The sequence below is a fragment of the Netta rufina genome (genome assembly GCF_964035555.1).
Source record: "Netta rufina genome assembly, chromosome: 9".
NCBI lineage: Eukaryota > Metazoa > Chordata > Aves > Anseriformes > Anatidae > Netta > Netta rufina.
Genome location: NC_140132.1, coordinates 11,426,102 through 11,452,152, shown reverse-complemented (window position 1 = coordinate 11,452,152; position 26,051 = coordinate 11,426,102).

Sequence of the window (26,051 nt, the reverse complement as noted above, 5' to 3'; positions counted from 1 at the left end):
CCCGGCCACCCCTCCGGGCCTCCCCCAGGAGGCACTGTCCCTCCTGCTCCCCACTGGCCTGGGGACACCAAAAGCCAGCCCATGGCAGAGGGATGGGGTCATTCGCCTGCCTGTGCACCCTGGGGTGGTCCTCCCACCCCTCCTCACCCCCCTGAAGGTTTGGGGTGACTCGGTGCACCCAAAGGTGTTATGCCAGTGGACACCTTCCACACAGGACCTGGTGGTGTTGGTGGGGTCAGCCCAGCTTGAGGGGCAGCTGGAGGAGAGGGAACTCATGGTGGGCTTCGCCACAGGGAAGAAGCTGAACGTTCAGCATCAGTTTGCCCTAATTTCTCCATTGCAGATGGAATAAACCTTGCACGGACACCAGCCTTCGTGGCTCCCCTGTGCAGCTCCAGTGCTCTCATGCCAGGCCTCCAGATGTACAACAGGCAGCCAGCCTGCTGTGCCCAGCCCGGGACAGTCACTGAAACATCAGGTACTGTGAAAAAACTGCAGGCAGCCTCTTTAAACCATGCAGAGCAGAATGTCTTAAACCAAGCAGCAAATAACTGCTTTATTAACCAAACAGTGCACACTAGATGGCATACCACTCCTTACCTACTGCTAGCCCTGCCGTGCTATATCACTATTATTATACTCGAGTTAAGACAGCATCCAGATTTGCATGGTATTTCTCACACTTCTGTGGGTCCATGCCAGGTAAACACAGATGCAAAATCAACATTCAGCCTGCCAGAGGTGACAAATCTCTGCTGAATCAATGGGAGATGCGGCATGTTGTCCTGAGCTCTATCTCCCCCCTTCTTGATGTCATGTAAGATGATCAAATCTCATCTGCAGAGAATCATTTTCTCCTTCCCTTGTTGTTTTAAAGGTGCAATTGTTGATGCAAAGCTGCTGGCAAAAAGGAGATGTCAGGACCAAGAGATAGCAGTTGTGGGAAGAGACGACAGGGCCCTGCTGTGGGAAGATGCCTTGCAATACTTTAATTTCAGCTGACCAATCTTGTTAGCTGACAGGCATTTAAACAAAACATTTCCCCAAACAGTTTATAGCGGATTTTTTTTTTTTTTTAATATTTTGGAAGCTTTTTGTTAAAAAAAACAAACAAACAAAAAACAAAAAGCAGTCTTCTAGATTTTCCAATCTAATTATGCTGGAATAAATATGTATTATATACAATATTAAGCTTCATGACTTAATGTACTATATACAATGATGACCATGCAGCCCTATTTTATTTTTTAAATTGTAGAACAATGAGTAATTTTATAAGAAAAATACAGATCTGGGCAAGTGTTTTCATTTGACTGTTCCAGAATTTAACAGACAGGCTGAAGAGAATAAAAAGCTACGGTTTCAAATCATTTCAAGACTAATGAGAGCACCAAGAAACAGCCATATTACAGAGGATATGAATTAAGATGACAAGGATAAAAATTTTTCAGTACATTTCTAAGCCTTTAGTTTCTCAGAAATTCAATGAGCAAAACAAAAAAGAAAATGATACCTACTCCAAACCCACCAAGGTCAGGAAGTTTGAAATAATGTTATATTTCAATCTGTAATATCTTCTCGTGTCTGGCTGCAAATGCATGCTGCCTCTGCCCAGAGCTAATAATCAATTATTACCTACAGTGACCCAGCTGGGCACTCAGGGGAGGGAAATCGTACCCATGATGTTGGTCGGAAATATAAGCACTGGGCTGAAAATAATAGAAGAGATTCCAATTCATAAGGATTTTAGCTAACAGCACAGAAGAAAATTATTCCAGAACCTGTCTATTTTATGAGAGCGAGAAACAGTGGGGCCACGATGCCGCAAGACACTGATGGAGCTGAGGGTGGGCAGCCAATGCAAAGAGAAGTTCATACCTATGCTGAGATATCAGGCTGTGATGGGGACAGCACAGGATGACAAAAGTTTTATTTTATTTTATTTTATTTTATTTTATTTTATTTTATTTTATTTTATTTTATTTTATTTTATTTTATTTTATTTTATTTTATTTTATTTTATTTTGTGGAAGGCATCAAATTTTGTCTTAAATTCCTTACAGAAGACCTGCAGTTCATACTTGGTAACCCTACTCTTCCCTGTTTGCCATCCTCCTAGCCAGACTTGCAACCCCCAGTTAGGCATCAGGACCTCATCCCTACTTGCAGATAGAGAGGCAAGAGATCCCAAATCCAAGAGCTGCTGACAAAGCTCTGCCAAAAACAAAAAACAACAAACAAAACAAAACAAAAAAACAAAACAGGAAACTCAGAAAATCCCAGGATTTCCCAAAGAACCAGAATCCCAATTTTCAGTCACTTGTCATTGTCCCAAAGAGTTTTTGATGTGAATGAGAAAGAATGTCATCTCTGTTTTACAGGGACAGAGGTGGGGAGGCAATGAAGCAGAACAGAAAGATTCAGATTGCTGTGCGCCCTCTGTCTCACTCCCATCTGGTCTCTGAGCCTGTTTCTGAGCTCTAAACCCCAGGTGTGGAGGGCAGCACTCATTCCCCCTCATCCACACCTGGATGTGGCCAGATGTCCACCCTGGGCCACCTCTCTAGATGACCTGTGCAGTCAGAGGAGCGGTGGCAGCTGCAGAGGGCCGTTTGGTCCATCCAAAAAACTGCCACGGGCTTTTGCTAAACTCTGTGCCATGTCCTTCAATGCATCACATTGCTTCATTCCCTGATCAGATGGTCCATTTGTGCTCACAAAAAAAATGGGTCCTCTTCCGAAGGAATTTGCTCCCCAGCCCAGTACTCAGTGTCAACATTATGCAAATTATGTAAAAGTCAGCCAGGAGAGCACTCCTGAGGCTTTCCTCAGTATGCAGGCAGATGTTAGGGGTGCTGGCTCTTTTGTGGTGATGCTCTTACAGGTAAAATCTGATGCAGCCAGCTACCCACCAGTAAATGAATAAAAGACTTTGAGAACAGAATTTTGACCTGGCACGGTCTATTTGCAGAAAGGCTTTGGATACAGCCTTCCCATGTTTGCATAATTCCTAGTCTCAGCAATTCTAGGACAAGTTTTGCCAGAGTATCTTTGCTCTGTTTAGTTGCTGTTCTGGGTGAAAAGGCTTATCACTGCCGAAGCCAGAAGGTATAAGCAGTTCTCATACATAGCACTTAGTCAGGGTGGGCTGCGTCCTGTAATTGGAGTTGGAGACATGCCTTTTCCATTTGCACCTGCACACATATGCACACTCATGCGTGTGCAAATGCCTGGACATCTCACATGCACACAAATATTCGTTTGCTAAAAGACTCGTCTCAACACAAACCAATTTGAACCTGGAGGAGAGGATGCTACATCACTGTAGGAATGAAAGATAAAGTGGTGCGAATACAATAGCCCATAAAACTCAGCAAATCCTTGAGTTAGAATATAATATTACTGGAGAGAGGGGAAAAATAGCTTTTCTCTCAAAGAAAAGGTGGTTTAAAATTAAAATTCATTAAAGAAAGCTAGCTGACACATTTTTGTATTCTTTAAGGAAGTATATCTGTTTAATTTAATGCACTGTCCAATTAAAAAGAAGGAGTCCCTTATTACAGATATGATTTATTCTCTGATAAACCACTGATTTATGGCTCGCTGGGGTATATTTAATACTGTCAAAAATAATAAAAAAAAAAAGGGCACCCAAAACTGTCTGCAGTGCTACAGTGTCTCAGTCTGAAAAAGGTTCTGAGGAAGACCCCCAGGAGTAAATGCAATCTTTTCCTGGGATAAAAGCACAGAGAACTGATGGTAGTTACAAACAGATCCTTTGCCACCAACCTCACTATGCACACATCCACAGTCTTCCTCACCTCCTCCTCCTCTTGCATCCCAACCCTGCAGTTGATGAATCTCGCCTGCAGATTTTTAAGTGTTATTCCAAATTGTTGGCCCCTTGTGGCAGGTGGAGACCCAGGCGTCAAGGATAAGGAAAGTGTTTTGTTTCAGTCCCCAGCATGGCTAGCAATGGCCTTAGGAAGGGGCAGTGGGATTTCTTCATAGGAGGTGACCAAGCTGTGGGCATTTTTTTTTTTTTTTTTTTTTCTGGCTTTGAGCTGCTTGATCCCATTCTGTGGTCACCAGATGAGGAGGAGATGAAGAACAGTGTTCATCTCCTCACAGGGAAAGCACCTGAGGGAGTTTGGGAGCTTGTTTCTCTTCATCATTTCTAGGGGGATCCTCAGCTGAATCACCAAGTGGGACCACCTACACCAGTGATCCATAAATTCCAGCAGATAAATCCCTCTCAAGATATTTCAAATCTCAGCCCTGTCTCTGCACTCATAGTGGCGATAAAAATGAGTTTTCCACTGCTTTCTCCATTGTACAAGAAGAACACAATGTTGACCACGTGCTGTGATTTCATCTCCTTGTACAATTTGTACAAGTGATGTGTACGACCTTGTACGGGCGATCTGCCTGGATCACCATCACCTCCTCTCAGTGGGAGTGTGCTATGACAGAGTAGCAATAAGCCTAAACTTCCCACAAGCATTAGCTGAGGCACAAATACAAATTGATTGGTATTGAATTGATCAGTATTGGGGCTTTTGCCTCTTCAGGGCAAGCAGAGGCCCTGCTTACATGATATTTTTCCTTATCACTATGAAAAGCAGCAAAGTGTTTTCAAGCAAAAGACAGTTGAGGTCATTCTAATTTTCCAGCCTCATAATTAATAGTAAACTGTGAACCTCTACCTCAGTAGGGACAAGTGCGGAGTCCCCTCTTTGATGTATGTGTAAGGGAGGATTTGAGTGCAAACTCCACGTTTTTTTTTTTTTTTTTGGTGATGAGCAGAGGTTGGACTGATGAGGAGTAAGGGAGAGAGCAATGTGTTCCTTTATTTCTCGCTTCTCCCCATATGTACCTATCCTAAACCTGAAAATCTCCAATAGTTCATAAGTAAGGGTCTGTAATATTTTCTTTAGCACAGCAAACCCAAACTCTCTATTTCCTTATAGCACATGAATTTGGATCAAGGATCATAAATGCAAGATAATGAACTGTCTTCTAAATAGAAAGAAAGCCTTAGGAGTGATTTGCCTCTATCTGCCTTTCATATGCTCCTGTAAAATCCAGCTTAAAAAAAAAAAAAGTGATGAAAAAAATGATGGCATTTTAATTTTCTGGAAAATGTTTATCTGAATGATCGCTTTTTTCACAGGTTGGGGAAAGTGAGGTCAAGACCAGGCAAAAAATCCATGCAGCATGATAATACCGTACCTGGAGGGTTTTCTTCACTGAAAGCAGGGATGGGTGCAGATGATACCAGGCCTTGGGGCTGCAGAAACACCACGCAGGTATGGAACTGGTGCTGGCAATGGTGTAGTGGCCTCAGGTTCCTATAAGACAGCTACATTTGGAGCTGGCTGATAAATACTGGCACATCTCTGCGCTGGTGCGGCCTCACCTCGAGTACTGTGTGCAGTTCTGGGCACCACAGTATAAAAAGGACATGAAACTGTTGGAAAGTGTCCAGAGGAGGGCTACGAAGATGGTGAAAGGCCTTGAGGGGAAGACGTACGAGGAATGGCTGAGGTCACTGGGCCTGTTCAGCCTGGAGAAGAGGAGGCTGAGGGGAGACCTCATCACAGTCTACAACTTTCTCGTAAGGGGGTGTCGAGAGGCAGGAGACCTTTTCTCCATTAACACTAGTGACAGGACCCGCGGGAACGGGGTTAAGCTGGGGCAGGGGAAATTTAGGCTGGACGTCAGGAGGGGGTTCTTCACAGAGAGGGTGGTTGCACACTGGAACAGGCTCCCCAGGGAAGTGGTCACTGCACCGAGCCTTCCTGAATTTAAGAAGAGATTGGACTGTGAACTTAGTCACATGGTCTGAACTTTTGGGTAGACCTGTGTGGTGTCAAGAGTTGGACTTGATGATCCTTAAGGGTCCCTTCCAACTCAGGATATTCTATGATTCTATGATTCTATGATTCTATGATCTGGTGGCCCCTCTCAAGCTGTGGCAGTAAAAGGAGTCTTCTCCAACACATTGTCCCACGACCAGCTCCTCCTGTGATCTCCTGGGAGAACTAAGCTACCCTGAACTTCATCATGGCCTTCTGAAGGAGATATTTTCAGCTGCCACCCTTCTCTCTCCCTGGAGCATGGAGGACAGGCTGTGGTGGCCTCTCCCAGAGCAATTCTCCATAGGGAGCGTCCCACGTCCAGCTGGGAAGTGTTAACAGGATTTCCAGATACCATCAAATGCATTTAAACAAGCCTGATGCTTGAATGCTTTTCGCATCGGGTGTGTTATACATAAAATATGTTGAGCCAGTGATAGTGCCCTTATCTAAAGACAGAAGCCAGCAAAATTTCATCCGGCATGCGTTGTCGGATGGTTCCCTGACACAGACGGCTGGCAGCTCGCTGTGATGACCAGGAGATGGCATTGGGCTCTGGGGGGCTGTGGTGTCAGCACCTCTCCTGCCGCCATGTGTCCTCAGGGCTGGTGAAAGAGTGGGAGGGTGAGGAGTGAGGCCACAGGGCAGGGGGCTCCGAGGTTGAGCAGTGTCTTGGCAAGAGGGGGACTCTGCCATTCTGCTCTGGGGACAGGGTGGGATGGAGCTTTGCGTCCCTATGGAGGAATTACAACCCTGGTCTCTTCTGCTCGGCCAGCAGGATGAGATAGCAGTGCATTCAGGTTTATCCACACAATTTAGAGATATTTAGCTCCGGGGATGGTGTCCTACTCATTGCTGCAGCATAGGCTGCATGGAGCTCTTGCACCCCTTCTCTCATGCTGCCTATGTGCATTGCCATGAAGACTTGGTCTTGGTCACCAGAGCTCCTGGCCTTCTCCAACCTCTGCTGGGCAGGAGTTGCTTCCCTTTTCTCCACCAATGTCTCCCACAAAAAAACATCCCCTTTTTTAGATAGGGTCTGCCCTAAATCCTGTCCAAGTGCCAAAAAACACAGTGGCTCCTCCAAAGGCATGGAGCCTTCACTTGCAAATTCACTTCTGGCCCTGCTTTCAGTTCATCCCTAAGGTTTTGCTGGACTTGAGCTGACTACCCCTGGGAGCAGAAGAGGAGATGGGGACATGGTAGACCCACACACTCTGACCTTGCATGTTTTTACGGAGATGGAGTTTCTTTTCCTCCTCATCTGATCTGAGCATTGAAACAAAGGTTTTAGACATTAGTGTGTACCCTGGGGGTCATTTCCAGTCTACAACCGGTTTTGTGTGTGACCATGGCAAAGTCCTGTCAGCTCCCCGTCCCATCCCTTGGTTTCTCTGTGGTACCTGGGGAATAAGAGCACTGCCTGCCTCGGAGGGCTGCAGGAAAGATAAACACAGTGACGCATCCAGAAACGATGGGAAAGGAAGCAGATAAGCACCTGAGCTGGAGAATATAGGCACAAGAATTATCTGAAGGCAGAAAAGAGATTATCGCTTCGGAATGAGTTCGTCTCTACTGAGCAGGGGAATATTTCACACCATGAAAGACTCTCCTTGCTGCACCCTCGGCCCCACCACCAGCCTGTGCACAGCCCATGCATCCACCTGTCTGCCCGGGAACCTCTCACAGCTGTCTGCACCCCTCTGTTTCCAGATGAGTTTTGGCTAACTTGGGACCTTGTAAAAAAAAACACCAGGTGAGCCCCCAGACATGCTGAGACTTCCTCAAGAGGAAATCCATCTCTAAGACTTCAGCTGTGGCTCAGTCATTACTCAGAGCTGCATCTGCAGCTTGCGTTTCGAGTGCCATTCACATCTAGCCAGCTGGGCAGCGTTTTCATTTAGTGGATTTCATGTGCACCTCTTAGATCATGCTCACCTCACGCTGATGTAAAACCTGGGCACTGGAAGGGAGGGCAGCTCCATGTTCCCAGCCACTGCAAAGGTGTGTGTGTGAAACCAGGTACCTGAGGCACTCGTCCTGGCAGCACCAAAACGAAGAACGTAGATGGAGAATGACCCCTTTGTTCTCCTCACCAGTGCACAGGAGGCCAAGGCTGGTGGTGTGAAGCAGGTAGCTTCCAGCAGTCGGCCACGAAAAGGGCTCACCTGCAGAACAACACCTGACATAGAGCTCCCTTCCCTTGGGGAACGGGCAAGGTGCCACCCAAAAAAAGCCAACTGCTCTGCTTTTAACACCACGAAAGAAGCCTTGCTAAGAAACTCCATAAAGACCCAAGAACTTCCTCTTCATCTCCTCTCCCTCTCTCCCCCTCTCTCGTCTTCTCCCACCTCAGAAAGTAATCTCATCCTTTCGTCACATATTATTGAAATCCCAGCTCTTAAAAAAAAAACTCTCATTTTTGCCCAGACTGAGAGCATGTCATTCGGAAGTGATGTGCAAGGCAGGAGATAACCAGGTAGAACTCAGCGATTCGCCACAGAAAATGGCTCCATGTATGGTTGTAATGCTATCAGAGTCCGTCCCTCAATAGCTCTTTACCGCTCCCGAGCTCAGAATCTGCTGATTCAAGAACTTTGCCTGCACGGGCAGAGGCGGAGGGAATGGGGCTGGGGGGAGATGGGGAGGTATATAAAAATAGAGCATTTGCAGCCCGGACAGAACACATCATAATGCAAAGGCTCTGCTTTCTTCCTTTTTATTTTTTTATTTTTATTTATTTATTTATTTATTTTTGGTGGGGCGGGAGGAGCAGAGCATGGTCTCTCCTGCTCTCTCTCTCGTTCTCTGTTCTCATTTCATGCTTTAGTTGTGCTGATTGGGAGGGCTGAATCCCCTCGGCTAACTGCTTAGTGCCGAATAGTTGCACTCCCGACTGAAATGGAGAGAGGTTAGAGGCTAACTCTGTGCAGACAGGGGATTCTGCAGAGGCAAATGGAGTCTCTGAGGGGGTGCCGCTGCCTGAGCCCTTGGACTGGGAGGTTTCCCATCACTGAGGACTTTGAGCAGAAATGTCCCATAGTTTTCACTGGCAGTTCTCATTTAACCAGAAATATTATGTCTGCATGTGTGAAGCAGGATTTCTTTCAGATGTGGTGGTGCACAAGCCTTTTGGCATACACAGAGAAGAAAATAACCCCCAGCTTAAGGCAGCCAGGCAGGTAAGAGGTGGGGCAGAGATCTACGTGCCCACCCAGTTGTGGCCCCACCAATGTCTCTGATATCTTCCTTATTTAACTTTGGATGTGAGTTAACACCTCCAAAACATTTCAGATGGCTTCATAAATCTTCAGAATTTAAATAATCAGATTTATTTTATTTTTTTTGTAGTCCTGGGAACTTGTGACACAGGAAACCTGGTGCACTTGCACAGCCCCTGTTTGGCAACAGTAGATGTGATGCAGCCACCTTCCTTCCAAGCAGATCATTTTTGCAAGGAGCTATTGCTTTACACCACAAAGCCAAAGAAATACATCACAGGCTTCTCCTGTCCAGTCCCTGTGCATGACTTGGTCCGGATGGAGCAGCAACACCGGCCAACCACCTCAGCAGCCTGCCAGCCTCCCATCTCAGCTCCCATGCGTGTTATCAGGCTAGTGGTAACTTGTGTCTGACCACCGTGTGAACCAACACAACAATCTCTTGCTTGAAGAGAGATCCGATGATCTTTCTCTGATCAGAGAAACCTTTTCTCCCTCTGACAGATCCTGTGCTGGGTGATTTTTAATGAAGGACATGACTGCAGGGTCAGGCAGATGGTTGCTCCTTCCCTTGCTGCCTTCTGCATCACATCGTCACCTGGGTGAAGCTGGGGGATCTCACCCCCAGTCTTCCTTCTCCTCTGAGGCAAACTGGCAGCCAGACTGGGCCTTAAGTTTTCTGCAAGTTTTCTAGCCCTCATAAATTTAGGAGCCGTCAGCAAAGTAAAGGAGGATCACAATACCATACATGGAGAACTGCATAATCTTGGAGACGAGAGTAAAGGAAATGGGATGAAATTTAAGACTACTAAATGCAAGGTCATGCACTTGGGGATTAACAAGAAATTCTGCTCTAAACTGGGAGCTCATCAGTCAGAAATGAGAGAGGAGCAGAAAGATGTGAGTGTGTAAGTTAACCAGAGGATGTCTATGAGCCACCATTGAGATATACTGTGAAAAAGCCAGGTTCCTACGCCCTGTCAACTGAAGCGCTCCCAGTTCAGACCAGTGACACTGCAGGGGTGTCTTATATGGACAAAAGCAAGATTTCACATGGGTCATTGTCCAAACCACAGAGAAAGTGTGGAAAAAGAGGCGGAGGAACAGATTGGATCTCAGCAGCAGGTTTGTTTAACAGACAGATTTTTGAACTGGCTTTTCCTTAGAGGCAGACAGAAGGACTAAAAGACACTGTTGGCATCAGTGACAGTACTGCTGGCATCAGTGCTAGTACCTAGCATGAATCAGTGTATTTTGGAAATTACAAGTTTATTTCTAGTATCAAGGCAGGGAAAATAAAGACCAAAGCTCTTTTCCCTTCTGACCTTTTTCAATGCTTTTTCTCCCAATGCACACATCCCTTTTGGTATCTCCCAGGCCAGTTCAAAATCTTACGAGGTCTTTCCTACACTACTGTGACCAGTTTTAACCCGTTTCCTCACTGTGGCGAATGGTGAGCCTTGTTCTGCAACATCTTCACTTATAAGCAAGGAGGCAAGGAAGGAGTCATAGCCTCTTCAGGGAGCCTGAAGAAAAGCCCAGTAAGGACACGGGAAGAGCAATGCTAGACCTGGAACAAGGTCTGTGAAGTCAAAGAAGCCAAGCCATGACTCGTGGGCTGTGTTCCACCAGGATGGAGCAGCAGCGTCCAAGCCCAAACCACACACATGCTCCTTTGTGCCTGCTATAGAGTTCCCCAGGCCAGAACATCCACATCCCAAATTGAGGTCAAAGAGCTGCCCATGATCAATCTGAAGCTCAAAATGAAGGCTTTCTGAGCTCTACCTCCAGAAACGTTTTGGTGCCCTCTTAAGTGACTTCAGTGAGGCCTCTCCCTTATTTCACAGCCGAAAAAGTCCTGCCAAGAAGAAAGTCTTCAGGGCCTGCTCACATTCCAGCAACACTCTGGCCTCCAGAAGTCCTTTTCACAGTACACAATATGGCATTGTGATTAGATATAAACTGAAAGTGTATTTCCTGCCCTTCAGTAATTACACTGGCTTATGGGAGCTTTATTCAGCATGAAGCCTTATTATTCTGCAGAATGAAATTCTGTATAATTTTCCTCTCCTCCAATGCGCAGATGAAAAATCATATTTTGGTCCGAGTTGGGAAGAAAGGCTCAGTTATCACTTGAGAGCGTGGTGTTATTTTCCCCCGGAATTAAAAAATCCATCTGGGTGTATGACCCCGTTCACCCTCCTGCCTCTCCATTCAGTCTTTTGTATGCATATGAACCTTATCAATTTCCACTGCTGCAGAAAGGTGAACCAAAACAGTGTGCCTCCCTCAGTCATCCTCACTCTAATGGAAATGTGCAAGCCAGAGCAATAAATGGATGTAAAACCCTCCTGCTCCACTAAGAAGAGGAGGAAGGTACAGATGGAAAGCCTGGTTTATGGTTGTTGCCCATCAGCAAGGGTACCAACATCAATGCAATCCCATTGTCAGTACAGTCAGGGATGTCAGGACAGCCTTGATTTATACATCACTGTGACTTCAAGCAAGACTTGACTCTAAAAACAACAAAAAACACTTAAAACAGCTTCATACAGCCTTATTTGCTAAGCTCTTGGCCGCTGAAGCTGGGAGACCCTCATGCAGGCACAGCCCAGCTCTCGTCTCCTATCAAACTGCAAGACATGGTGGACACTGTCCTCCCGGCATCTCTTCCTCCAAGAGAGGATTTGGAAAGGCAAACTCCCTTCCTTCCTTCCTTCCTTCCTTCCTTCCTTCCTTCCTTCCTTCCTTCCTTCCTTCCTTCCTTCCTTCCTTCCTTCCTTCCTTCCTTCCTTCCTTCCTTCCTTCCTTCCTTCCTTCCTTCCTTCCTTCCTTCCTTCCTTCCTTCCTTCCTTCCTTCCATGGAGATAGTTTACAAGCTATTGGCTCCACTGCCACAGCTGTCAGTTGATGTTAGCTGCCAGGCTGTGCACATCTATGGGTGGGTTGATCTATGGGGTCCCATGGCCACACACTCCTGTGTCTGCCTTTATGAAATGGGAGTTATTCTCTGTGCCCTGGGTGCTCAGCGATGGTGGTGGTACTGCTCCCTTTGTTATTTTTAGCTATAATGGAGGGTGATGCTTCCTCCAACAGCAAGAGCTTTAACCATGTTAGCTCCCATAAAAAAAACACTAAGCAGGGAACAAAATCCTTCTGGCTAAGTTTTGCTGCCTAAATTAGGAATCTACACTAAGCAAGTGATGTGGGATGAATCACTTTGTACTCATCTCAGAATAGCTTAAATCCTTGAGCATTTCCTTGCTGACTTTTCTTTGCCAATTGTTGAGAATTTCCTGCTGCAAATTGCAAGCAAAGACCGGCAAAGACAGTTATGACATTAAAAGGACATTCTGGAGCTGGAAAAGTAATGGCACAATATAAAACATTGGTGGCATATTAGGAATGCTTGATGGGAGTCCTACATTGGCACGGTGTTCCCTGGAATCTGGGTTGGCTGTGGGGTCACTCAGAAATCAGGTCTGAAATATCAAGGAAGCTGCTTCCCAGCCCCTGGGTCTATGCTACATGTGCAAGAGCAGTCATGAGATCCTTTGTTCAGGGGTCTTGTGTATAAGTCATGGCCCAAAGAAGAGTAGGAGAAAGTCCCTTCCCTGTATCTTCTCCATGTCCAAATTAAATATTGACTCACAGCTGGCATTAAAGCTCTCCAGTCTCCAACATGCCTACACAGCTTCATCCATTCTGTATGAATCATCTTCATGGTCCCCAATAGCCACCAGCTGTGATCCCAGACAGCCTCCTGTCCCGTCCACATTTCTGTTGCTTTTAAATAACTACTTCACAACTATTTGTAAATGGCTACTCATTCTAGACATCCAGTTGGCGTGCCTCCCTCTGAAGCCAAAAGAAAAAGACTTGGAGAAGGCTATGGGTAAACACTTCCAATTTACTACCTTTCTCTGACCCCGATTTACCATGGCAAATTACTCATGACTGTGGGTATGTCTAGTCTTCCTGCATTTTCCCTTGAGAAGTTTAGATATGCACCCCCTTGTACTGGTCCTACTGGTTGCAGCTGTGTTGATGACTGATGTGTTTATATGCTGTGATGCTAAGTGCCAAGAAGGCAGGTTCAGTTTGGGAGGTCTTGGAGGCATGCATAAGCTTTGCGTTAGATGAACACTGCCTCCAAGAGATAAAGATACTTCCTTTGCTAAGAATTTGATGTCCATCAATACTGAAGGAAGACCTACACAACTGGAGCATCGCCAACTGTGCCAAGAAATGCTGGAGTGGGTGTGGGAGGGCAAGCATTTCAGGATAACTAGCATGAATATCGATATATAGGGCCCACAGTTGTCAATGGATATGCATCGATTAAGGTGAAAAAAAAGGAGGAGAGAGGCGCAAAGAGGTCTTCAGTTTTGTTTGCTGCCTTCTGCTCCATTAAATGAGTAGGGGGGAGGGAAGGGCAGCCCATTTAGCAGGTCAGCGGCAAGCACTGCTATCAGATGGCATGCCAAACTAATTCCTAATTGGGGCAGTGTTTGTCAACACTGTCAGAGCCTTAATACACTGTAATCGCTGGAGCCACAAGCTCTGATAGAGATCTTAATCTCTGTGCTCCGTCCCTTTCACACCACAACGAGCATGTCTGCTCCTTCCCCTGGCCCTCAGCACTCAGTAAATGGGCTCTATGCACCCAGAGGTTTTTAAAATAGCCCCATTTTTTTCTAATGAACCAAGTAAAGGTGAGGAGGCAAGAGGAAACTGATGTGGGACTAAAAAAAAAACCACAACATTGTGCTGCTTGGGGAATTCTTCAGACTTGACATCTGAAACAGGCAGCAAGCACTGTCTGCTTACCAGGCTGGATGTTTTCTGCCTACAAAAACAGATGCAGGATCACCAGCTGGATCACTTTTGTTCCTTGTATGTTCCTTCCTGCTCTCCAAGACAAACTTCCTGGAAGAGCTTCTGTCCATCTCTCAGGAGCTGTCTTCTTATGAAAACTTAAGGAGACAATTTTACAGAGTGACTCAAGTGTGGAGCAAAAAGGAGCTTTGACATAGGTCAAGGTCTGTGACTGAATCAAGTCTGCCAACTTCAGGAGTCTTTCCTGACTCAGGAGGTGAGCGTACCCACCAAAGGCTGCATTTTTACCCACAAACTGTGATGAAGGGTTTTGCCCTCTGTCAGGAGCAAGGAGCAATAAAACAGATACATATCCTGCTTCTTCTGGGACAAGCCTGAAGTGCCGTCCGCTGTCTCTTGGTTCCCCAGAGTTATTTCATGATGTGTGGAAAGATCTCGCCATTTTATCAGTAAAAATCTGTATGTTTTTCTTCTTAAATAAATGTAAACTGGCCTTTGCAGGGTATCATTAAGTTGAGTAAGATGCCTACTTTGGACTCAGTAAGAGGAAAATAAACAGCTCTTCAGCTTCATGTTGTGAATCTTCCTTTTACCTCAGCTAAAGCATATTCAGATTCTAGGATACTGGCAAAATCCTTCCATCTTGCAGAGTATCATCTCTTCCTTCGATTTGCAAGGGGCTGGTGGATACAAGGCTATCTTTAATCAATAAAGAGTTTCATGTAGGTCCAAGAGGAAACCGACAGAATTATTCTAAATTCAGGCATCTTTGAAGGAGGAGGATCCCAAAGGCTCCTTGCAGATGGCTCTGACTCAAAAACCACCCTGGCTTGTCTCATCCCTTTAAGTATGGCTTGCTCTTGATGGGGACATCATGCTTAGCAAATGTGCTGCAGAGCTGGAGAAGTCTCACTTAGGTTCTCCCCATACATTATCCTGGGCTGCTATTTGGTACTTGCTGTGCTCTCCATCCTCCTGGCAGGATGTAGAAGTAAAAAAAAAAAAAAAAAAAAAAAAAAAAAAAAAAAAAAAAAGAGACACTCAGGTATCTCTGACTTGCATGGATTTATGACGAGGTAAGCAAATGCATTTCCAATGTCTATGAATTCTCTCCGTGACCATGTGAGTCCACGGCTGTCCTTGTGCATAAACAACACGGCGAGGTGAGTTATTACCAAACTGAGAGACTACAGCTCCATGCCGGAGGGTGCTTTTGTCTTTCCTTTCATGCCAGCTCCAGGAGCCTCTCAGCCAAGCCTCCTCATGGCATGTGCTATGCTTACCTGTGATTTATTGATGATAATCATGGGGCAAGCCATTTGTAATCAAACGTACAACAAAGACATTCTCGTGCTGAGAGGGAGTGATAACGCACCATTTAGTAATTTTTGTGCAGTCAGTAATTTGGAGAATGAATGATAATTTCCTGAAGTGAAAATCTGCAATGACAACCCTTAATGCTATTCACCTCGTGAATAAAGATACCTTCCTCTCCATGTCTTGTGATAAATTTCTTTTATTAGGACCACTTATGTGGGACTTTATCTTAATCGTCTTAAGTATGGGGCAGTCTCTGTGGTGAGGTTGGGTCGTTTTTCATTACAACCTCAAACATGCTCTATGAAGTAAATAAATACCAGTCAGTGATATGAAAACAGTCATTTAAATGAAATGGGCTTTGCTAACACAATATCCTCACCCACTGTGTACAGCACATCTGCACGGCAGGACACGCTGGTGAACAGGGGGCTGTCTGGAACATCCACCTCAGCAGGATGGCCTGTACAACAAGAGAACTGGGTATTTTTGACCATCCTAGCTGTAGAAACATCGAGCAATATCAGTGTTATATCACACACATTCCCAATTCCTGCACTAGTATTTAGGCCAGCAAAGCAACCCAGCTTATGTGGCTTTGGGTTTTCAAGCAGAAACACTGCATGAAAAGCTTAAGTGGCTTTCACAGTGAGCCAGGAACTTTGCTGGGTGGCCCTCATGCTGTCATGACTTCCTGAGTCTGTTCAAAATAAGGCACTGGGGTGCTGGAGGTGGTTGGGTTTAAGATAAACTGATGTTCCTCTCCAGATCGTTGTTGCAAATCCAGGCTGGGAGCTGCCATGCAACAACAAGATGAGTGGCTTTGTTCTCCATCTCCAAGAGCTGGTGCTTTCACCTCTTGGACATGATTATCAGAGCTGGCCTGGTGGCTGACTTGGTCTGGAGTCTAGGTGTGTCTCTCCTCTGCACTACCCCCCAAAGATGACTTACACAAAGTCTCCATGGCTGGATAAAACTCTGCACCTGCTGCTGAACACACTGGTACTGCTGGCTTTCCAGTACCCTGGAAAATGCCTCATATTGCAGAAAATTGCCATCACAGACAAGGATTGGGTTTCTGTGTCACTGATAGCATCTCCATAACAAGCTATAGCAACTACCAAGTTGGTGGGGGGAATAAACAGCATGAAAGGTGAGGGCATGACACTGACTGCCACCCACTGTCTGTAGTAGCTTGGACTTTGGTCACCTGCAGGAGGCCAGACGTGGGCTGTTCACTGAAATTTTTGGCAGCAGCATTTGGTGACATGATCTCCTCGTCTGGCCACAAGCACACACCTCCCCGTTCCTCTCTTTCCTCTCCTCATTGCAGCTGTGATTTAATTCCAGGCAGGCAGCAAAGTTTGGAAACATGCAGATCATTCCTGTTCTATCTTTAATCATCCTCACCGGGGGAAATAGAAGAGGAGAGCTTTCTAAAACACTTGGATAAAATGAACTAAAATGATGAAGTGCATTAAGAACAGGAAACTCTAAATGAGGTGGAAATAACGTCTTAATTGGAAGGACATATTTTAATCTTCTCTCTCTCCTGTACTTATATGAACACACACACATGATGCTAACACAGAAGAATAAAGCATAAAGTGGGAGAGTGTCTTGGCCAGCTGATCAGCCTCCCTTCGGTCTTGACCAGCCCTACCTGCCACACTACTCACTGCTGAGGTCTCAAATCCAATGGCCATTGCTGCAGAAACTGTCCACCAGCAAGATGCTGCGACAGGCTGCTCGCTTTGTGCTGCTCAGGCAGATGGGAAGTGCTCATCTCACAAAGCTGACTGGGGACAACACCTCTGACCAGCCGAATTATGCACCTCCGTTACCATTACGGGACATGTTGTCAGCAATTGGTGGCGGCCAGAAAGTCGTTCAGCTGAGCATCTGGAGGTGTCAACCTCGAGGTGCACTGACCTGTGAGTATGTGACCCCAGTGAGTGGCAGAGCTCAGATGAACCCTTTGGTGAAAGCCAGAGATGAAGCATAGTCCTCCCGCTGTAGCCTGCTGGGATGGTTGTACAATGAGGGTGTAAGAAATGGGATTTTGGTTGCCTGTGCCACTTCATCAAAAGCAAGGGTCTTCCCACACCCTGACTGAGATCTCTCTCTCCGTGCAGAAAAAAAAAAAAAAAGAAAAAAAAGAAAAAAAAAGAAAAGAGGAATTAAGAAGGATTTTATTTTAATGTTAAGTGATAAAGGAAATGTTTGCAAAGCAGAAAAATACTCAGAAATCACTTATGAATGAGGTGTTTATAGTGATATAAGCTAATGCCAAAGCCTGCTCTGACCACTAGCCTGCACAACAGCCATCGTCTTTTTCTCCTTATGGGCCCAGTTTTGGCAATACCACACTTAATTTGGGTAGAACAACTCCATATCCTCCCTCCTTTACACAGCTCCAAGGACAGGTCCCTCATTTTCTGCAGGCAAACTTCAGCTCCTTCCCCATTTAACCATCAGTACACACTTGCAGGTAGGACATTCTTGCCGCCCTTACCCAACCTTTTCTTTAAAAGCACAACATGAGGAATGATGTCCCAGGGGTTAGGGCAATTGTAGGGCAATTGACAACTGAGAGAAGCTCCTCTGAAGTCCTGAAATCTCAGCGTGATCTGGGGGAAATCATTGCATCAGTCCCAACACTATCTGTCACAGTCATCACCTAGTGCCAGGGGACTGCCAGGCACCCTCAGTGGTCCACCAAGGGAGGAGTGAGCAGAATAAGATGCTGTCAATGAACTAGGCCACCCTTGCACACCCATTTGGCAGCAGAATGAGTGGGTGGCTTACTTTTGACGCTGTGTTGCTCAAGCCTGTGATACAGCAGCATTTTCCTCTCCAGTCTTATTATAGAGCAAAACACAGTTTCTAAATGGTGAATTCTTGACACTGCCAAATAGGTCCCAATTATCATCTGCCAGGAGGGCTGGGCTTTTTGACCTGATCAGAAAAGGGATCCTTAACACAGAAAAGATATCAAAGATGATGTGTGACTGTCTCCATTGATCTGAAAAGAGGCAGGTCACTGGGTGAATTTGGGATTTTAATTTTATGAATCATCTTTTGAACTATGCTCATTGTAGCGGTTGATAGAGTCTGTTTCTCTCTTGATCTCTGCTGATTATATATTTTCTTCTAAATGGTATCTCTCATTTCTAATATGCTACTATTATTCAAAGTGACTAATTGAAGTCTTTGGTCAGATCTGTATCTGGATATCAGCTTTAACCATATGTGTGCCACACTGAACTCACATCCTTTATCTGTACTTTCATGGGCACAGGGCACCATCAGATATTTTAGAGCCTCGGGTGATGATATTACCACAACAGAGAGTACAATAAGAGACAAAACCAATCAGATGCAATGCCACTCTTGGAGATCAATCACAACATTTCGGACTCAGTGTCACTCCTAATGCTGTTTTCTGATCCAGTCTTCCCATTCACCGCTGCCCAGCCCAGTGCTTGTCTGGGATGATCATCCCAACTTTTTTCTAGATCTGCCTTGGGACACATTGGGGAAGAAGTTGCACGAGAGTTTTTTGTAGACTTGTGGGGAGCAAGCATCTGGAAGGAAGCTTTTTAGTTGTTATGTCTTCATTTAGTTTAGGTTAGGTTGTGGGGGAGGGTGAATAAATACAGGTGATACAAAAAAATCAAGTGAATGTGGTGGATAAGAAAAGTGTCAGTGATGGGCTTGTCAGACCTGGAAGAGGATGGCACCATGAGGGATAAAAGCATCTTCTGGTTTCCTAGGTCAGGAGGGGTTGACCCCAAATCTCCCCTCTGGTGGGCACTGGCTGCTCAGACTGATGAACTCTCTTCAAGTACAAGAAACTCCCAAGCGAATCATTAATAAATAAATAAATAAATAAATAAATAACAAGGAAAGAAAAGGAAAGAAAAAAATATTGCAGGTCCAGTTTGCTCCCCTTTGATCCTTGGGAATTCAGATATGATAGCTCCACTTGCAGGGCAGGAGCCAGCTGGGTGTCCCTTTTCTAGCAGAACTGATGGGGGCCGCTGTGGCATCAGGGACTAGTGATAACATCGGCATGACCTAAAAGAAGGTGACAGGGACCTGCAGCCCATACTATAGCACTGTGGCAGCCAGGGGCTGGGTGCTGTCCCTGTCTCCATCCTGTGACCTGCTGTCCGGGCAGGGAGATGCTGCTGGAGCCTAGGCTCACTCACAGCTTGCTGGCCACAGCGCAAGGACCTTCCTTCCATTAGTGCTCTGGAAAACGTCAACATCTCCTTCCATGCCCAGCCTGGACGGGGTTATTGCCCCAACCTCCATCCCCTCTGGGAGAAGCACGCCAGAGATGTCCTGGGCCCCCTTCGCTGCGCAGCCACAATCAGCCCCTGCACAGACCGGGAGCCTCCAGCCAAGCAGCCTGGGCCATTCCGGGGCTCAAATTGCAATTAAAGCAATTGCAATTAAATCATGGTGCAGCGCGAGAGGAGGGCTGGCCGAGGCGGCAGGATGCCTGAGCCATCCTCCGTCGGCAAAGTGCTGAGAAAACAAACTTAACCTCTCTGTCCACAGCGCGCCTATCAGCCATGGTTATTAAATCCCACAAAAGGAAGAAGAGGAGAAGTGAATAGGGTTGAAAGAAAAAGCACTTTCCCCATTTGGATTACCTCCTACAGAACAGGACCTGCCAGTGAAAGGCGGAGAGTGTAATTGCTGGCCTGAAAGAGGAAAAGAAAAAAAAAAAAAAAGGAAAAACTATAAAAGGAAAGAAAGAAAGAAAGAAGGAAGGGGGAAAAAATTGATAATGAACAATTTATCCTCTGAGCTAACGGTTAATTAATTCTGAAAATATCTGTCAGGCTAATGGGGGGGGTGGGGGGCGAAGGAAGGGAGGGCTGTGCCACTGAACACAATTAGTAAAATAATAATAGCAAAAAAGGGGAGAAAAGAAGAAGAAAAAAGATTTTTTTAAGGTGTTGCTATCTTCTTAGAGACCAGGCCCTTGGCTTCCCAATGTCATTCTCAACACATTTTTTTTCTTCTCTCCCTTCGTCTCTTTTCAGAAATTGTTCTCATGAATGATTTATATATGTCTAGTTATCTGGAGTGATTTCTATGGACCCGGGCGCATTGCTGCATAATTGTTAATTTTAATGCCATAATAGCTTCAGATGGAGGAAGAGATTAGGCGTTTATTGCACAATTAAATGAAACATACTTGAGAATCACAAAAGGTTCCGTAATTATTTCAGACCATTAATAAAATGGGCATTAAATTATATGGGACACAAAAGGGAAAGGAAATAGATTTTCATTACAGCAATAGAAGCTGAGAGTAGTAATAGATCCTTGTTGAATTCTCTTTCTCTCTCTCTCTCTCTGAAATTAATTGTTGCCCGGCTTATTTCAAAGCAAAATAAAAGAGAAATAAAGTGTGTTAAAGAACCTCTGATGAAAGGGCTTTGTTTGATAAGGACAATAGCCAGTGATACACTCTGGGAAAAAAAAAATAAAAAAAGGGAAGATGTGATTTTGGCTTCCTGCCCTCAGTCCCGACGGCAGTAACGGGGGCTTCGTGCACTCACACGAGGACCTCTCCTCCCGCTGCCAACACCAGGGGGCTGGGAGGAGCACAGAGAGAAGGGGGGACCTGGATAGTTCCCCCGTCCCCATCCCGCTGCCACCAGCCATGGGGACAGCTGTGGGATTTAGGGGAGAGGGTGCCACAAGCTGGTAGAAATGCCTGCAGTGTCCCTGCAGAGGGGCTTTAGGCTGCTTCTAGAGAAAGCCCCACGATAGATTTTTCTTGGGTAGAAGATCCAGTGCATGGAGGAGAGAGCTACAGGTGGAGTCTGCCTGATGTTCAAAGCTTGATATTCAGCGCCACCAGCACCTGGAGAGCTTCTCCTCTGCCACAGCCCCTGGGGACACTACGGAGACGAGGACAGCAGTGTCCCCAGAACTCCTCCTGCACATGGCAAAGACAGCCCAGAGGAGTCTGGACCTGAATGCCATCCAAACCTCACCTTGTGGGCTGGGAAGGTCCGGGCACCTTCCTGAAAAGTACGTGACCTCCCGTGACACGAAAGCCAGGCGTCAGCACAGGCAGCACTCCCTCGAAGCTCCCATCTGTAGCTCCTTATTTCCAAGAGCAATGATTTCCAATGACAATGATTTCCAATGGCCATAAGCAACACGTTAGGGTGAACTTCAGAGCTGAAACGCGTTCCTCCTGAAAAGGCAGGACATCCAAAAAATACAATGAAAACGAGGGAGAATGGAGTCAGCAGCTTTCTGGGGCAAGTTTTATGGAGAACTCAGGATTTCTGGAAGTAAAAAGCAGCACCTCTTAAGAGTTTCAGAAGTCCATGGATCTGGATTATTTAGGTAGTTTGGAAAATCTGTGCTCCTAAAAGTAGCTGTAAATGTGCCCTTGGTGCTAGCAGAGTTTGTGCTGCTCTGAGTGAGCAGCAGTGCAATTAAGAGTGTAGGCAATGGAAAGAGGGTCACAGAGCTAGCGTAGAGCTTGTCTGCATGACTGCCAGCCTGACTTGTCTGTCCTTGGACCCCTCTCAAGAGCCCAAATCAGAAATACTTCTAAACCATCACTTTCTGCCTGTCCAAGGGACAGTGTGATGACCAGTTCATTGCAGGGAAATGAAATGAAAAAAAGCATAACAAAACAAAACAAAATGAACTATTGACAAAGCAAAATTAGCCAAAGAATGTTATATCTGAGGAAACCTGGATCACCTCCTACTTCACCGTCCCCAGTGAATCTGCCCTGCAGGCACCTAGGGATGCAGGAATCATGGAGGGATCTGAAACCAGCAGCATCCAAAGGCAGGAGTCGACAAACAGCCAAGCCAGGGTGGCTCTTCCCCAGAGCACAACGGTACTTGACAATTTAGCTCAGATGACGCAGACCAGACGTAGGGCAGCTATTTTTAGGGTCCATGCAGTGTTTTACTTAGCAGCTGCACTTCCCACCCGCCCTGAGGATGCGATCCCTGGGCGCAAGGGAAGCGCCTTTGGGTGCAGCAGCAGGAGGGGGGTGGCAGAGCTGCTCCCCAGAACATGAGGTTTTGGGCACAGAGATGGCTAGGGCCCAGCTTTTGCTTTCTTCAGGAGGACAGGTGCCTCACCAGCCACCTCCATGCTGCTCTCACCATAGGAAACCGGCACAGGCAGGACGATTTTCTGCTGGTGCTGCACCCAGGTGGGACTCCCCATGGCTCCCTATGGTGACCAGGGGCAGGGAACCCCCCTGCTGTCCCCTGTCCCGTGCACTAGGGGGGTCCAGCACTGCCGAGCACCTGAAGCTCTGGGGATGGGATCAGGCCTGGAAAGGGGACCAGCAACAAATGAGTTGGAGAAAAAAATCTGGAGGAAAAAAAAATGGAGGAAAATATTTTGGGGGAAAAAATAAGTAAAGGGGAGGGGGAAAGGACAATGTTCATCCTCGGGGAGGAGCAAAAAAAAAAAAAAAAAATTAAAAAAAAATAGACGGCAATAAGATGCGCTGGGCTGCTGCGCCAGTGCCCTCTCCTGGGCAGAGTCTCGCTGCACAAGGCAGCGGAGGCGCCGGGGAGAGAAGGAGCGCTAGCAGGAAATAAAGATTAAATAGAAATGAACAATATAAAGTGTTAAAGAATCTCTAAAAAGGATGTGGAGAGCAGAGTTAAGTGCAGCAGGACGTCAGCCATGTCACCCAGCTGGAAATAAAGCAGAAGAGGACTCGCGATGCAGGGTGAGCTGGGTTTTGGGGTGAGAGAAGTTCTTTTCCCAGACCTGCTCTTGCAGGGCTGGCTCCCAGCACATAGCACCTGCCCACCGCAGGGTCGTGGGGTCTGATCCTCCCCAGGATGGAGCTGTGGATCACTCTGCTGTGTACTCTGCAATGTCCTGCCCACCTCTGCCTTTTGTAGGTCTCCAGAGGACCATGTGCAACTCACACGCCCAGCTTTGGAAGCGGTGCTGCTGTGTTTTATGGAAGTGACAGCCAAGGGAAGGAGCTGGAAGCCAGGAACCTGATGGAGCAGTGGGATAAAAGGGAAGCAGCTTAACTCCAGTGGCCACCTTGATGAAAAGGGGGGGAAGGAGGAGGCTCAAGGCCAGCGGGGGCTGGGGCTCATGCAAGAGGAGCAGGGAAAGAGGAGCTTTCATCCTTGCAAGAGGAGCAGGGGAAGAACAGCCTTGTGAATGCACCAGGGCAGGAGAAGACACTGGAGACATCCCAGCACAATGGGACATCCTTGTTTGACAGTCTTAATGCACAGACTTGGACTGTCTCTTGGGATGCTCACCCCGGTAATGCTTTGGAGAGCCTGTCCTAGCTATTCCAGAGCAGTTGCCAGCATGGGGAGCTTTGAAAGCATTGTTGGTCATGCAGATATAAGGAAAAAAATGAAAAAAGAAAACACAGAAAACAGCAAAAACCTGCTGGTTCAAGGGGGCAGCTGTTCTGTTTCCAGCAAGAGTCAGCCATGCTTAAATGCAAAGACTGAATCTGGAAAAAAAAAAAAAGGGGGAAAGAATACCAATGCCCAGCCTTGTGGTGAAGCCAGCAAGGCAGGATTAGAGTCCCCTAGATGGGGGTCAGAGGGGGGGAGAGCTTTTAGCAGTGATTTGCACTCTCTGAACGAAAGCTTTGGAATTTCACTCAACTTCAAAGAAAAGATGCCCAGCCCTGGTGCAGCCCCCTCTCCTCGTGTTAGCACTGCTCACATGTAAGCAGAGGGAGCAGAGGGCTCTCGCCTTGCCTCCTGCACCACCGAGAACTAACAGGGGAGATTGCACAGATTTATCAGCCCTCCTTCCATCAGATGGCAGTCCAAGGGCTAAATTCCCAGGCAGAACATCCCAAACTCTCTCCCTCTATAGGACCAGGAGTTTCTTTGCAGGCTGCCCATCCCTCATGGTTGGGATCGGCTGGGATCAGGTGCAGGCTGTGATCTGGTCCATTCACTCCAGTGGCACTGAGATATTTTGGAGCAGCCGGGACCTGCCCGCACTGCTCGCGGTGTTTCACTTGCCCCCATGGGATCAGGGTTGCTCATGCTGTCAGCCCTGCAGAGTTTGTAGCATTCCTGTTTTCCTTTCCTCCTTTTCCTAAGGCATGGATTTGTTTTAGATTCCAAAAGTTTTTTTTTTTTTTTAATGGAAAATTTCCAGAGGAGAAACATTCCTGTTTTGCAAGGGAAATAGAAAATGCATTTGCATCCTTGAAATTTTCTGCATTAGAATAAAAAGCCCTTCCAAGGGAATAGGGCTTGAAACACAAATATTGTGTGACAGAAACAGAAAAAATGGAAAGGGCAGCATTTTTGCAAACAGCTTTCTGTTCTCTTGCCTTAGAAATCAAGCAAGTTTTAAAGGAAAAACAAACAAACAAAAATCAGGATACAATTGTAGTACCTATCCAGGGCTACAAAAATCAACCTCAGGTTTCAAAGGAAGAACAAGTGCATTGAAAGCCACTCTGCCCAGCTTTACTATGCCCAAAGAGACTGTAAGCCTTCGAGCTGCAGCCGCCAGGTCGACCTGCCCACAAGCCCTTTTATTTCACACAGGCTCTGCTTGTCCTCTCAGTTAGTTCAGAGGGATCAGCACTTGGGAGCAAAAAAATGGGGTCAGGATATTGAATTCCCTGAAATTCTCTTCCCATCCCGCTTAGTTTCTGGTCCTGATCCTGCCTGTGGCCCAGGCGCCCAGGCACATACCTCACGGGTAACAATTAAAGGCATCGTGTGAGTCAGAGAAAGGCTTTGGGCTGCAATTTCAGTCGGCGAGAGATTAAGTGCACAACCAGTACTGATTAATTGGAAAAGAATCCCAGTCTGTAAACTGACAAAAAACACTGCACTCACCACACGTGTCAGGGCAGCGATGGGGATCAGGCTTGGCATGGCCAGGACTCGAGCATGCCTCCAGGCCTTGGGGAGCCACAAGCAAAGCCAGCAGCCAGTGAGAAGAGGCCACAAAAGAATGAAAATTTCCTTCTCCATTTTCTTTTTTCATATTTGGAGTCAGTCTTAGGGACATGGCTCTGAAGAGCATCATATATGCAGAAATAAAACGTCTCTCCATCTCAGCAGTGCTGTTCTAGTAGAAACACCTTGTCATCCCACAGGGGAAGACCCCGGTGTTAACAGGGGAGTAGTAGCAGAGAAAGGGGTTATGCTATTTATTTCTTGCGCTTTGATTCATTTTGGGGGCTATCTCTCGCTGCGCCGCTGACTGATGACAGCTTGAGATGCCGAGGTCTGTTAATTGTTATGAATCCCCAGAGTGTTGTTTTGAGCCATGTGAAAACACAGAGGGGAGCAATAACCACCTGTGGTCCTGGTGAGCAAGCTAATCCTAGAAAATGGGGAGATTCATCACTGTGGGGAGTGTGTGGGGCCCCAAGACTCATCCGCAGCGGACGTCCTCTGTGCTGAGAGGCTGGATGCTGAGGGCAGAGCCAGGGCCCGTTCTTCTGCTGCCACAGCTGACTTAGGGAGTCCATGGCTGGGGAAATGAGTGATCCCAGCAGAGACACAGCAGAATGAGCCCCCAGCTGAGGATGTGATGTGTCCTTACACAGTTGCTTGTACAACTGCAGCCTCAAGGGAGACACTCAGCACATGTGGTGCCAAGTTATCTTCATCCTTGTAATGGTGTGCAACAATTGCTCCTTTGGGCTAAAAACCTGACCTTTGGGGTTGGATCAGATGACATGCGCAGGTCCCTCCCAGCCTAAACCATTCTGTGGTCCTGTAATCTCCTCCAGGCAGAGCTACCCATGTGAAAAACAGGGCTGTGGGGGCAAGAGGCC